The sequence below is a fragment of the Tamandua tetradactyla genome, chromosome 6, assembly GCF_023851605.1.
Source record: "Tamandua tetradactyla isolate mTamTet1 chromosome 6, mTamTet1.pri, whole genome shotgun sequence".
In the NCBI taxonomy this organism is placed as follows: domain Eukaryota; kingdom Metazoa; phylum Chordata; class Mammalia; order Pilosa; family Myrmecophagidae; genus Tamandua; species Tamandua tetradactyla.
In genome coordinates, this window is record NC_135332.1 from 42,763,751 (window position 1) to 42,776,531 (window position 12,781).

Genomic DNA, 12,781 nt, shown 5'->3' on the forward strand with positions numbered 1-12,781 from the left:
ATTGGAGAAATGACAGAAAACAACCAGAACAGCAGTTTCAGTGTGCGAGTGCCCTAACAGGTTTTTCTACAATACACAGGGAGGTTCTGGATAAAAAAGCTGAGGAACTGGGACGCAGGGAACAAGTCAAGTGGGCTCCATCAGGATTCCACCAGGAACAAGAGGCCACACCCAGGAAAGTGCCTGTGACTGCAGCTAGTTTCAGATATCAGCGCCCTCAGCTCTGAACCTGGGAGCTCCTTTGGGGGACCCAGAAGACAGCAAACTTGCTTTCAATGCACACAGAGACCATCCAAGTAGTACACAGAGCCTAACACTATCCTTTCCATAGTAAGGCCTGGAACCCTGAGGAGTTCACAGATGGAGAGGCAGGGATGAGGAAACAAGCCAAGCCATGCCCCATACCCCAGTGCCCCCATGCCTCTGCACCCTGCAACCCTGCGCAGGCAGTTGATATACCCAGTCCCATTGCACGAGGTCATTACAAGTAGGAGCCTGGTAGCCACCAGGGCCCAGAGGCAGAATTACAGCTGAAGTGAACACTGCACAACCCCCAGCCCGAGGGTTGGTAGCTTTCAGTATACACCAGGAGCGGTGGATCTGCTGGAATTGCACCAGGTCTCCATCCAGCTCAGCTGGCTGGGGCAATTGGGGAAAGGTAGAATTGAGAGGAAAAGGAGGATCAAGAACGCCATCTGCTGAGAAGAAATGGAAAGTGCAGTCTGGCAAACTATCTGTCTAGCTTTAAACAGATCCTCAAGTAGAGCTACATCACTCATATGCGCCAGGCCTTCCTTGGTTTGGCAACAAATTTCTGACAAACCAAATGAAAAAGGAGAACTTCAACACAAACCAGAGCTAATACAAAACATTAGACAACTGAGGGAAATCAACTTTCAAAATAACCCTATCAAGATAATCAAATGCCTCAAAGTCAAAAGAAAATCACAAAGCCTATGAAGATGAAGGCATATATGGCCCAGCTAAATGACCAAATTAAAATACCATGGAGACACAAAATTTAGAAGAGGTAATCAAAGATGCTTGTACAAATCTCCTAAATAAATTCAACAGATTAGATAATGATTTAAAAGATATCAAAAAGACATTAGAAATGTATAAAGAAGAATTTGAAAGAATAAATAGAAAAAATACCAGAATATTATAGAAATGTAAGATACTACAGACCAAATTAAAAATCTGGAAAATTAAAAAAAATTTTTTTTTAAATATGGAAAATGCTCTGAGAAATGATCATAGTGAAGAATACTCAACTATGTGATGACATTGTGAGCCACTGATTGCACACCAAGTATGGAATGTTCATACATTAAGAATGTTTGTGTTGTATGTTGATTGGTGCACAGGTGGTTCAGTGGTAGAATGTTCCCTTCCATGCGGGAGACCTAGGTTCAATTACCGGACTATGCAACCCACCCCACCCCCAAAAATAAATAAATTTACTAGAGACATAACAGTAGATTTGAAGAAGGAGAAGAAAGAATAAGTGAATTAAATGACAAGACAAATTAATCCAACTGCACAAAAGAAGAAAGGGAAAAAAGATGGAAAAATTGGAATTGGATTTCAGGGAAATGATGTACTAAATGAAGTGCACAAATCGAACCATTGGGATCTAGAAGGAGAAGAAAGGAGTAAAGGAACAGGAAGATTAGTTGAGGATATAATATGGGAAACTTCCCAACTCTGATAAAAGACATAAATACGCAAATCAAAGAATGCAAATGGCCCCAAAGAGAACAAGTTCAAATAAGACTACTCCAAGACATATACTAATCAGTCTGTCAAATGTTGAAGAGAAGCAGAAAGTTCTAAAAGAAGCAAGAGAAAAGCAACTCACGACATATAAGGGGAAACACATAAGACTGAACATGACTGAGCTCAGACTATTTAACAGGCACCATGGAGGTGAGAAGGCAGGGATATGATAAATTTAAGATCCGGAAAGGGAAAAATGTTCAATCAAGAATTTTTTATCCAGAGAGGGGCCAAGATGGTGGCTTAGTAAGGTACGCACGTCTTAGCTCCTCCTCCAGAGCAACTACTAGGTGAACAGAAACAGTGTAGAACAGTTCCCGAGGCCACGGCAGGGAATGGACACACAGCGTACCCCAGTCTGGACTGGCTAGACTGACTGTGAGACTCTGCTGTGGTGAGATCCCTGAGTGGTGCGGGCTTCCCCGAGCCGCGGCAGCTGGCGGCCGGAACTCCTCCCTCCCTCCTTTCCGGGCCAGCTGAGAGTCTCGGAGAGGCAAGTTTCCCAAGCCACGGTGGCCAGCGCCCCGCTTTTGCGGGGGGCTTCCTAGACCGGCTACGAGTCTCGGATCAGAGGGCTACCCAAGCCGCGGTGGCCGGCAATAGGTGTCCATCCCCCGCGGGTGGCTTCCTGGTCCGGTGGCGAGTTTCCCAGGCCGTGGAGGCCGGCGACCGGTGCCCTTCCCCCACGGGCAGCGTCCTGGTCCGGAGGCAAGTTCCCTGGGCCACGGCGACCGGCACCCCTCCAAGGAGAGGAGGGAATTTCCGACACTGGCAGGGACTGGGTCCAACCAAACACCAATAGTGGCATTAATAAAGGAGCCACAGGGTACCCTCAAGCGGGGGCAGCTGGTGCAGCCACCACACGCGGTCCCCCAGACCAACTGAGAGAATTGGATCGGAAATCCCCAGGCTGCAGAGAACGGTGACCGGGGGTATCCCTGCTGGGAACTGTGCACTCTCCCAGGCCGCGGTGGTTGGCGCCATCCCGCCACGCTTGGTGCCCGGGCGGACTAGGAAATTCGGACGGGCACTCTCACGGGCTGCGGCGGCTGGCGACCCTCCCCACGTTTGGATCCCCGGGCAGGCTGGCACTCTTCCAAGCCGCTTCGGCTGGCGAACCTCCCACACGGCGAGAGTTTTCCAAAGTTAAAGGACCTACAGCACCTTTTAGTGGTGGGACCCGCAGACAAACGTGTGCCACGAGCACCACCTACTGGGCAGGATAAGAAAAACAGAACCCAGAGATTTCACAGAAAAATCTTCCAACCTGTTGGGTCCAACACCCAGGGAAATCTGACTAAATGCCCACCAGATGCTTGCAGAAGATAACGGATCACGCTAAGAAAATTGAAAATATGGCCGAGTCAAAGGAACAAACCAATAGTTCAAATGAGATACAGGAGCTGAGACAACTAATTGAGTATATACAAACAGAAATGGAAAACCTCTTGAAAAACAAAATCGATAAATTGAGGGAGATCATGAAGAAGACATGGGCTGAACAAAAAGAAGAAATAGAAAAACTGAAAAAACAAACCACAGAACTTATGAAAGTGAAGGGCAAAGTAAAAAAGATGGAAAAAACAATGGATACCTACAATGATAGATTTAAAGAGACAGAAGATAGAATTAGTGATTTGGAGGATGGAACATCTGAATTCCAAAAAGAAACAGAAACTATAGGGAAAAGAATAGAAAAATTTGAACAGGGTATCAGGGAACTCAAGGACAATATGAACCGCACAAATATACGTGTTGTGGGTGTCCCAGAAGGAGAAGAGAAGGGAAAAGGAGGAGAACAACTAATGGAAGAAATTATCACTGAAAATTTCCCAACTCTGATGAAAGACCTAAAATTACAGATCCAAGAAGTGCAGCGCACCCCAAAGAGATTAGATCCAAATACGCGTTCTCCAAGACACTTACTAGTTAGAATGTCAGAGGTCAAAGAGAAAGAGAGGATCTTGAAAGCAGCAAAAGAAAAACAATCCATCACATACAAGGGAAACCCAATAAGACTATGTGTAGATTTCTCAGCAGAAACCATGGAAGCTAGAAGACAGTGGGATGATATATTTAAACTACTAAAAGAGAAAAACTGCCAACCAAGACTCCTATATCCAGCAAAATTGTCCTTCAAAAATGAGGGAGAAATTAAAACATTCTGAGACAAAAAGTCACTGAGAGAATTTGTGACCAAGAGACAAGCTCTGCAAGAAATACTAAAGGGAGCACTAGAGTCAGATACGAAAAGACAGAAGAGAGAGGTATAGAGAAGAGTGTAGAAAGAAGGAAAATCAGATATGATATATATAATACAAAAGGCAAAATGGTAGAGGAAAATATTATCCAAACAGTAATAACAATAAATGTTAATGGACTGAATTCCCCAATCAAAAGACATAGATTGGCAGAATGGATTAAAAAACAGGATCTTTCTATATGCTGTCTACAGGAAACACATCTTAGACCCAAAGATAAACATAGGTTGAAAGTGAAAGGTTGGGAAAAGATATTTCATGCAAATAACAACCAGAAAAGAGCAGGAGTGGCTATACTAATATCCAACAAATTAGACTTCAAATGTAAAACAGTTAAAAGAGACAAAGAAGGACACTAAATACTAATAAAAGGAACAATTAAACAAGAAGACATAACAATCATAAATATTTATGCACCAAACCAGAATGCCCCAAAATACGTGAGGAATGCACTGCAAACACTGAAAAGGGAAATAGACACATATACCATAATAGTTGGAGACTTCAATCCCCCACTCTCATCACTGGACAGAACGTCTAGACAGAGGATCAATAAAGAAATAGAGAATCTGAATATTACTATAAATGAGCTAGACATAACAGACATTTATAGGACATTACATCCCACAACAGCAGGATACACCTTTTTCTCAAGTGCTCATGGATCATTCTCAAAGACAGACCATATGCTGGGTCACAAAGCAAGTCTTAACAAATTTAAAAAGATTGAAATCATACACAACACTTTCTCGGATCATAAAGGAATGAAATTGGAAATCAATAATAGGCCGAATGCCAGAAAATTCACAAATACGTGGAGGCTGAACAACACACTCTTAAACAACGAGTGGGTCAAAGAAGAAATTGCAAGAGAAATTAGTAAATACCTCGAGGTGAATGAATATGAAAACACAACATATCAAAACTTATGGGATGCAGCAAAGGCAGTGCTAAGAGGGAAATTTATTGCCCTAAATGCCTATATCAGAAAATAAGAAAAGGCAAAAATGCAGGAATTAACTGTCCACTTGGAAGAACTGGAGAAAGAACAGCAAACTAATCCCAAAGCAAGCAAAAGGAAAGAAATAATGAAGATTAGAGCAGAAATAAATGAAATTGAAAACATAAAAACAATAGAGAAAATCAATAAGACCAGAAGTTGGTTCTATGAGAAAATCAGTAAGATTGATGGGCCCTTAGCAAGATTGACAAAAAGAATAAGAGAGAGAATACAAATAAATAAGATCAGAAATGGAAGAGGACACATAACTACTGACCTCACAGAAATAAAGGAGGTAATAACAGGATACTATGAACAACTTTACGCTAATAAATACAACAATTTAGATGAAATGGACTGGTTCCAGGAAAGACATGAACAACCAACTTTGACTCAAGAAGACATAGATGACCTCAACAAACCAATCACAAGTAAAGAAATTGAATTAGTCATTCAAAAGCTTCCTAAACAGAAAAGTAAAGGACCAGACGGCTTCACATGCGAATTCTATCAAACATTCCAGAAATAATTAGTACCAACTCTCCTCAAACTCTTCAAAAAAATCGAAGCAGAGGGAAAACTACCTAATTCATTCTATGAAGCCAACATCACCCTCATACCAAAACCAGGCAAAGATATTACAAAAAAAGAAACCTACAGACCAATCTCTTTAATGAATATAGATGCAAAAATCCACAATAAAATTCTAGCAAATCGTATCCAACAACACATTAAAAGAATTATACATCATGACCAAGTAGGATTCATCCCAGGTATGCAAGGATGGTTCAACATAAGAAAATCAATTAATGTAATACACCATATCAACAAATCAAAGCAGAAAAATCACAGGATCATCTCAATTGATGCAGAGAAGGCATTTGACAAGATTCAACATCCTTTCCTGTTGAAAACACTTCAAAAGATAGGAATACAAGGGAACTTCCTTAAAATGATAGAGGGAATATATGAAAAACCCACAGCTAATATCATCCTCAATGGCGAAAAATTGAAAACTTTCCCCCTAAGATCAGGAACAAGACAAGAATGTCCATTATCACCACTATTATTCAACATTGTGTTGGAGGTTCTAGCCAGAGCAATTAGACAAGAAAAAGAAATACAAGGCATCAAAATTGGAAAGGAAGAAGTAAAACTATCACTGTTTGCAGACGATATGCTACTATACATTGAAAGCCCGGAAAAATCCACAACAAAACTACTAGAGCTAATAAATGAGTACAGCAAAGTAGCAGGTTACAAGATCAACATTCAAAAATCTGTAGCATTTCTATACAGTAGTAATGAACAAGCTCAGGGGGAAATCAAGAAACGAATTCCATTTACAACTGCAACTAAAAGAATGAAATACCTAGGAATAAATTTAACTAAAGAGACAAAAAACCTACACAAAGAAAACTACAAAAAACTGTTAAAAGAAATCATAGAAGACCTAAATAGATGGAAGGGCATACCATGTTCATGGATTGAAAGACTGAATATAGTTAAGATGTCAATCCTACCTAAATTGATTTACAGATTTAATGCAATACCAACCAATCAAAATCCCAACAACTTATTTTTCAGAAATAGAAAAACCAATAAGCAAATTTATCTGGAAGGGCAGGGTGCCCCGAATTGCTAAAAACATCTTGAGGAAAAAAAACGAAGCCTGAGGTCTCGCGCTGCCTGACTTTAAGGCATATTATGAAGCCACAGTGGTCAAAACAGCATGGTATTGGCATAAAGATAGATATATCGACCAATGGAATCGAATAGAGTGCTCAGATATAGACCCTCTCATCCATAGACATTTGATCTTTGATAAGGCAGTCAAGCCAACTCACCTGGGACAGAGCAGTCTCTTCAATAAATGGTGCCTAGAGAACTGGATATCCATATGCCAAAGAATGAAAGAAGACCCATCTCTCACACCCTATACAAAAGTTAACTCAAAATGGATCAAAGATCTAAACATTAGGTCTAAGACCATAAAACAGTTAGAGGAAAATGTTGGGAGATATCTTATGGATCTCACAACTGGAGGCGGTTTTATGGACCTTAAACCTAAAGCAAGAGCACTGAAGAAGGAAATAAATAAATGGGAACTCCCCAAAATTAAACACTTTTGTGCATCAAAGAACTTCATCAAGAAAGTAGAAAGACAGCCTTCACAATGGGAGACAATATTTGGAAATGATATATCAGATAAAGGTCTAGTATCCAGAATTTATAAAGAGATTGTTCAACTCAACAACAAAAAGACAGCCAACCCAATTACAAAATGGGAAAAAGACTTGAACAGACACCTCTCAGAAGAGGAAATACGGATGGCCAAGAGCCACATGAAGAGATGCTCAATGTCCCTGGCCATTAGAGAAATGCAAATCAAAACCACAATGAGATATCATCTCACACCCACCAGAATGGCCATTATCAGCAAAACAGAAAATGACAAGTGCTGGAGAGGATGCGGAGAAAGAGGCACACTTATCCACTGTTGGTGGGAATGTCAAAGGGTACAACCACTGTGGAAGGCAGTTTGGCGGTTCCTCAAAAAGCTGAATATAGAATTGCCATACGACCCAGCAATACCATTGCTAGGTATCTACTCAAAGGACTTAAGGGCAAAGACACAAACGGACATTTGCACACCAATGTTTATAGCAGCATTATTTACAATTGCAAAGAGATGGAAACAGCCAAAATCTCCATCAACAGAAGAGTGGCTAAACAAACTGTGGTATATACATACGATGGAATATTACGCAGCTTTAAGACAAGATAAACTTATGAACCATGTAATAACATGGATGGACCTAGAGAATATTATGCTGAGTGAATCCAGCCAAAAACTAAAGGACAAATACTGTATGGTCCCACTGATGTGAACGGACATTCGAGAATAAACTTGAAATATGTCACTGGTAACAGAGTTCAGCAGGAGTTAGAAACAGGGTAAGACAATGGGTAATTGAAGCTGAAGGGATACAGACTGTGCAACAGGACTAGATACAAAAACTCAAAAATGGACAGCACAATAATACCTAATTGTAAAGTAATCATGTTAAAACACTGAATGAAGCTGCATCTGAGCTATAGGTTTTTGTTTTGTTTTGTTTTGTTTTGTTTTGATTTTACTATTATTACTTTTATTTTTTTCTCTATATTAACATTCTATATCTTTTTCGGTTATGTTGCTAGTTCTTCTAAACCAATGCAAATGTACTAAGAAATGATGATCATGCATCTATGTGATGATGTTAAGAATTAATGATTGCATGTGTAGAAAGGTATGATCTCTAAATGTTGGGTTAATTTCTTTTTTTCCGTTAATTAAAAAAAAAAAAAAAGAGAAGGGATAATTGGAGATGATGGGATACAGACTGTACAACGGGACTGGATATAAAAACTCAGAAATGGACAGCACAATACTACCCAATTGTAATGCAATTATGTTAAAACACTGAATGAAGCTGCATGTGAGGTATAGGTTTTTTGTTTTTGTTTTTTTTGTTTTTTTTTCTTTCTATTATTGTTTTAATTCTTATTCTGTTGTCTTTTTATTTCTTTTTCTAAATTGATGCAAATGTACTAAGAAATGATGAATATGCAACTATGTGATGTTATTAAGAATTACTGATTGTACATGTAGATTGGAATGATTTCTAATTGTTTTGTTAATTCTTTTTTTAATTAATAAAAAAAAAAAAAATCCAAAAAAAAAAAAAAAATGGATCAAAGATCTAAACATTAGGTCTAAGACCATAAAACAGTTAGAGGAAAATGTTGGGAGATATCTTATGAAACTTACAATTGGAGGTGGTTTTATGGACCTTAAACCTAAAGCAAGAGCACTGAAGAAGGAAATAAATAAATGGGAGCTCCTCAAAATTAAACACTTTTGTGCATCAAAGAACTTCATCAAGAAAGTAGAAAGACAGCCTACACAATGGGAGACAATATTTGGAAATGACATATCAGATAAAGGTCTAGTATCCAGAATTTATAAAGACGTTGTTCAACTCAACAACAAAAAGACAGCCAACCCAATTACAAAATGGGAAAAAGACTTGAACAGACACCTATCAGAAGAGGAAATACAAATGGCCAAAAGGCACATGAAGAGATGCTCAATGTCCCTGGCCATTAGAGAAATGCAAATCAAAACCACAATGAGATATCATCTCACACCCACCAGAATGGCCATTATCAACAATACAGAAAATGACAAGTGCTGGAGAGGATGTGGAGAAAGAGGCACACTTATCCACTGTTAGTGGGAATGTCAAATGGTGCAACCACTGTGGAAGGCAGTTTGGCGGTTCCTCAAAAAGCTGAATATAGAATTGCCATACGACCCAGCAATACCATTGCTGGGAATCTACTCAAAGGACTTAAGGGCAAAGACACAAACGGACATTTGCACACCAATGTTTATAGCAGTGTTATTTACAACTGCAAAGAGATGGAAACAGCCAAAATGTCCATCAACAGACGAGTGGCTAAACAAACTGTGGTGTATACATACGATGGAATATTATGCAGCTTTAAAACAGGATAAATTTATCCTGGATGGGCCTAGAGAACATTATGCTGAGTGAGTCTAGCCAAAAACTAAAAGACAAATACTGTATGGTCCCAATGATGTGAACTGATATTCGAGAATAAACTTGGAATACGTCATTGGTAACAGAGTCCAACAGGAGTTAGAAACAGGGTAAGATAATGGGTAATTGGAACTGAAGGGATACAGACTGTGCAACAGGACTAGATACAAAAACTCAAAAATGGACAGCACAATAATACCTAGTTGTAAAGTAATCATGTTAAAACACTGAATGAAGCTACATCTGAGCTATAGGTTTTTTTTTTACTATTATTATTACTTTTATTGTTTTTCTCTATATTAACATTCTATATCTTTTTCTGTCGTGTTGCTAGTTCTTCTAAACCGATGCAAATGTACTAAGAAACGATGATCATGCATCTATGTGATGATGTTAAGAATTACTGATTCCATATGTAGAATGGTATGATTTCTAAATGTTGGGTTTCTTTTTTTCCATTAATTAATTAAAAAAAAAAAAAAGAATTTTTTATCCAGCTAAGCTGTCCTTCAAAAGTGAGGAAAAGATTAAAATTTTCACAAACAAACCAAGGCTGCAAGAATTTTTCAACAAGAGACCTAAGCTACAAGAAATACTAAAGGGAGTTCTGTCAGCTAAAAAAAAAAAAAAGACAGGAGAGGGAGGTCTGAGGAAGGCAAAGAATTGAGGAGTACCAATAAGATAACTTAAAGGATAAAAAGTGAAAGAGGGAAAAGAATACACAGATCCGACAAATAAAAATCAAAGGATAAGATGGTAGATTTCAAGAAATGCCTTTACATTAACAGCTTTGAATGTTAACAGACGAAACTCACAAATTTAAAGATACAGATTGGCAGAATGGATTAAGAAATATGATCCAGCCACATGCTGCTTACAAAAAGACTAATCCTACACCCAAAGACACAAATAGGACTGAAAGTGAAAGGATGGAAAAAGATATTCCATGTAAGCTGCACCCAAATGAAGAGAAAAATAGCTATATAAATATCAGACAAAATAGACTTTAAATGTAAAAATGTCATAAGAGTCAAGAAAGGATATAAGGCAAACATTGGAGAAACAGAAGGGAGGAACAGACGTTTCTACATAATAGTGGGAGACCTTAATGCACCACTCTCCTCTCTAGACAGAACAGCCAGAAAGAGGATCAATAAGGATATAGAGAATATAAACAGTTTGTTAAAAGAATTATGCCCAAAAAGCCAGGATATAGATTCTTCTCTAGTGCTCTTGGAATGTTCTCCAGGATTGATCATATGCTGGGGCAAAACACATGTCTTTATAAATTCAAAAAGATTGAAATTATTCAAAGTACTGTCTCTGTTCACAATAGAATGAAGTTGGAAATCACTAACCACTAAAGAACCAGAACTTTCACAAATATATAAAGGCTAATTAACACACTCTTACACAATCAGTGTGTCAAAAAAGAAATTGCTAGACAAATTGGTAAGTATCTAGAGAATGATCTAGAACTTGTGGGATGTGGCAAACACCTTATGGGATGTGAACTTATGGGATGTGGCAAGGGCAGTGCTGAGAGGGAAATTTATTGCCCTAAATGCCTATATTAAAAAAAAAAAGAGCAAAAATTAAGGAATTAAAACTGCTTGCCTGGAGGAACTAGAAAAGAACCACAAACTAATCCAAAAGCAAATAGAAGAGAAATAAAATTTAAAGCAGAAATAAATGAACTGGAGAATAAGATAACAATAGAAAGAATCAATAAAGCAAAAAATTAGTTCTTTGAGAAAATCAATAAAATCGAAGGACCCCTAGTTAGGCTGACGAAGAAAAGTAGAGAGAGGATGCAAATAAGCAAAATCAGTTGGCACATTAAAAAATATTCTAAGAAAGGGTGAGTAAGTTTTACTGGATGGCAAAGGAGTCCATGGCATAAGAAACACTAGGATTACAAACAAACAAATTATGTTGAAATAGTTATCAAAATATTTTTATAGTTATCAAAATATTTTTAAAAACAAGTTTGTGATACAGCAAAATATATGTCTTTTATTAAGGCAATAAATAAGATGTGGCAGCAGGCATAATTTAAAAAACAAGAGAGAGAAATGAGATGGAGTTGTTAACATGTATCCTGAAGAAAAACAAAAATTGTAAAAGGATACTATAAACAACTATAGGCTAAAAAACTAGACAATTTATAAGCTGGTGATGTGCACCTGTGAGGCTATGCCCGGGGCCGAAAACAGGTGGGGACAATGAAGCAGACCCACTGGACATCTTGGATCTGCCGGAAGGCGAGAGCATGGCAACTCCGGAAGAGCTGGATGATAAAGAGGTTCTGTGAGGGAGTGAGGGCAGTGCGGCCCAGCAGCACGGTAGGGGCAGGAGTAAGACGTGCAGATACAAGAGCTGCCATGAGAACATGAGCCAAGTGGCCTAGTAGCGCAAGCTGTGGATGTGCAAGAAGCACCACAAGAAGATGCACAAAGACAAGTATAAGAAGAAGAAGAGCAATCAGGCCCTGAGCAACAGCACAGCAGGTGTCGGAGGCGGGACCAAGCTGGAGGAAAGTGCAAATAGCATCCTCACTATTGTTAAGCAATGAACAGGACCTGTTCGTGATTGTCCTGCAAGAGCTACTCTTTTAGAACAAGTGCTAAACTGAAAAAGGCTGTCCTTGCTAAGAAGTCCTGAAGTAGCACAATTTTTACAGAAATAGTAACAACTATTAAACCAGCAAGTTTTGGAGCAAAGATAGCAGCAGCTTCCAGGAGCACGAGTGTGAGGGAGCTCGTCGAGAACATCTCTGTTTTTTATCTTACAGTAACAGATGGTGACGTTTTAATACTAACAACAAATGACAAATGTGCTGTAAAACCCACAAGGATTAAGTACTTAAGTGAAGGCATCATCTAAAGCTAATTTATCTACTTCATTATCCATTAGTTTTTACCTACTTTAAAGCAGACATTCTTTTATGTTGCATTTGTGAACAGTACAACTATCTCAGTTATCTCACCAATGCCAGTACAAAATTGTTTTTCTTACACACTTCCTTTGTAAAAAGATCCCTTGAAAATACTAAGAAGTCTATAACAAAGCTTTTTGAGATAATAAATTTAGCAAAATGACGGGATACAAGATTAATGAGCAAAAATCAG

At 38.6% G+C, this 12,781-nt stretch overlaps 1 protein-coding gene and 1 pseudogene across 20 annotated transcripts in view; one reads left to right on the forward strand and one right to left on the reverse strand.

Annotated features, from left to right (window-relative positions):
- BCAS3 (BCAS3 microtubule associated cell migration factor) overlaps positions 1-12,781 on the reverse strand; it is a 726,008-nt gene that overhangs the window by 484,936 nt on the left and 228,291 nt on the right. The gene's annotated exons all lie outside the window — the stretch shown is intronic.
- LOC143685630 (regulatory factor X-associated protein pseudogene) lies at positions 418-12,405 on the forward strand (annotated as a pseudogene).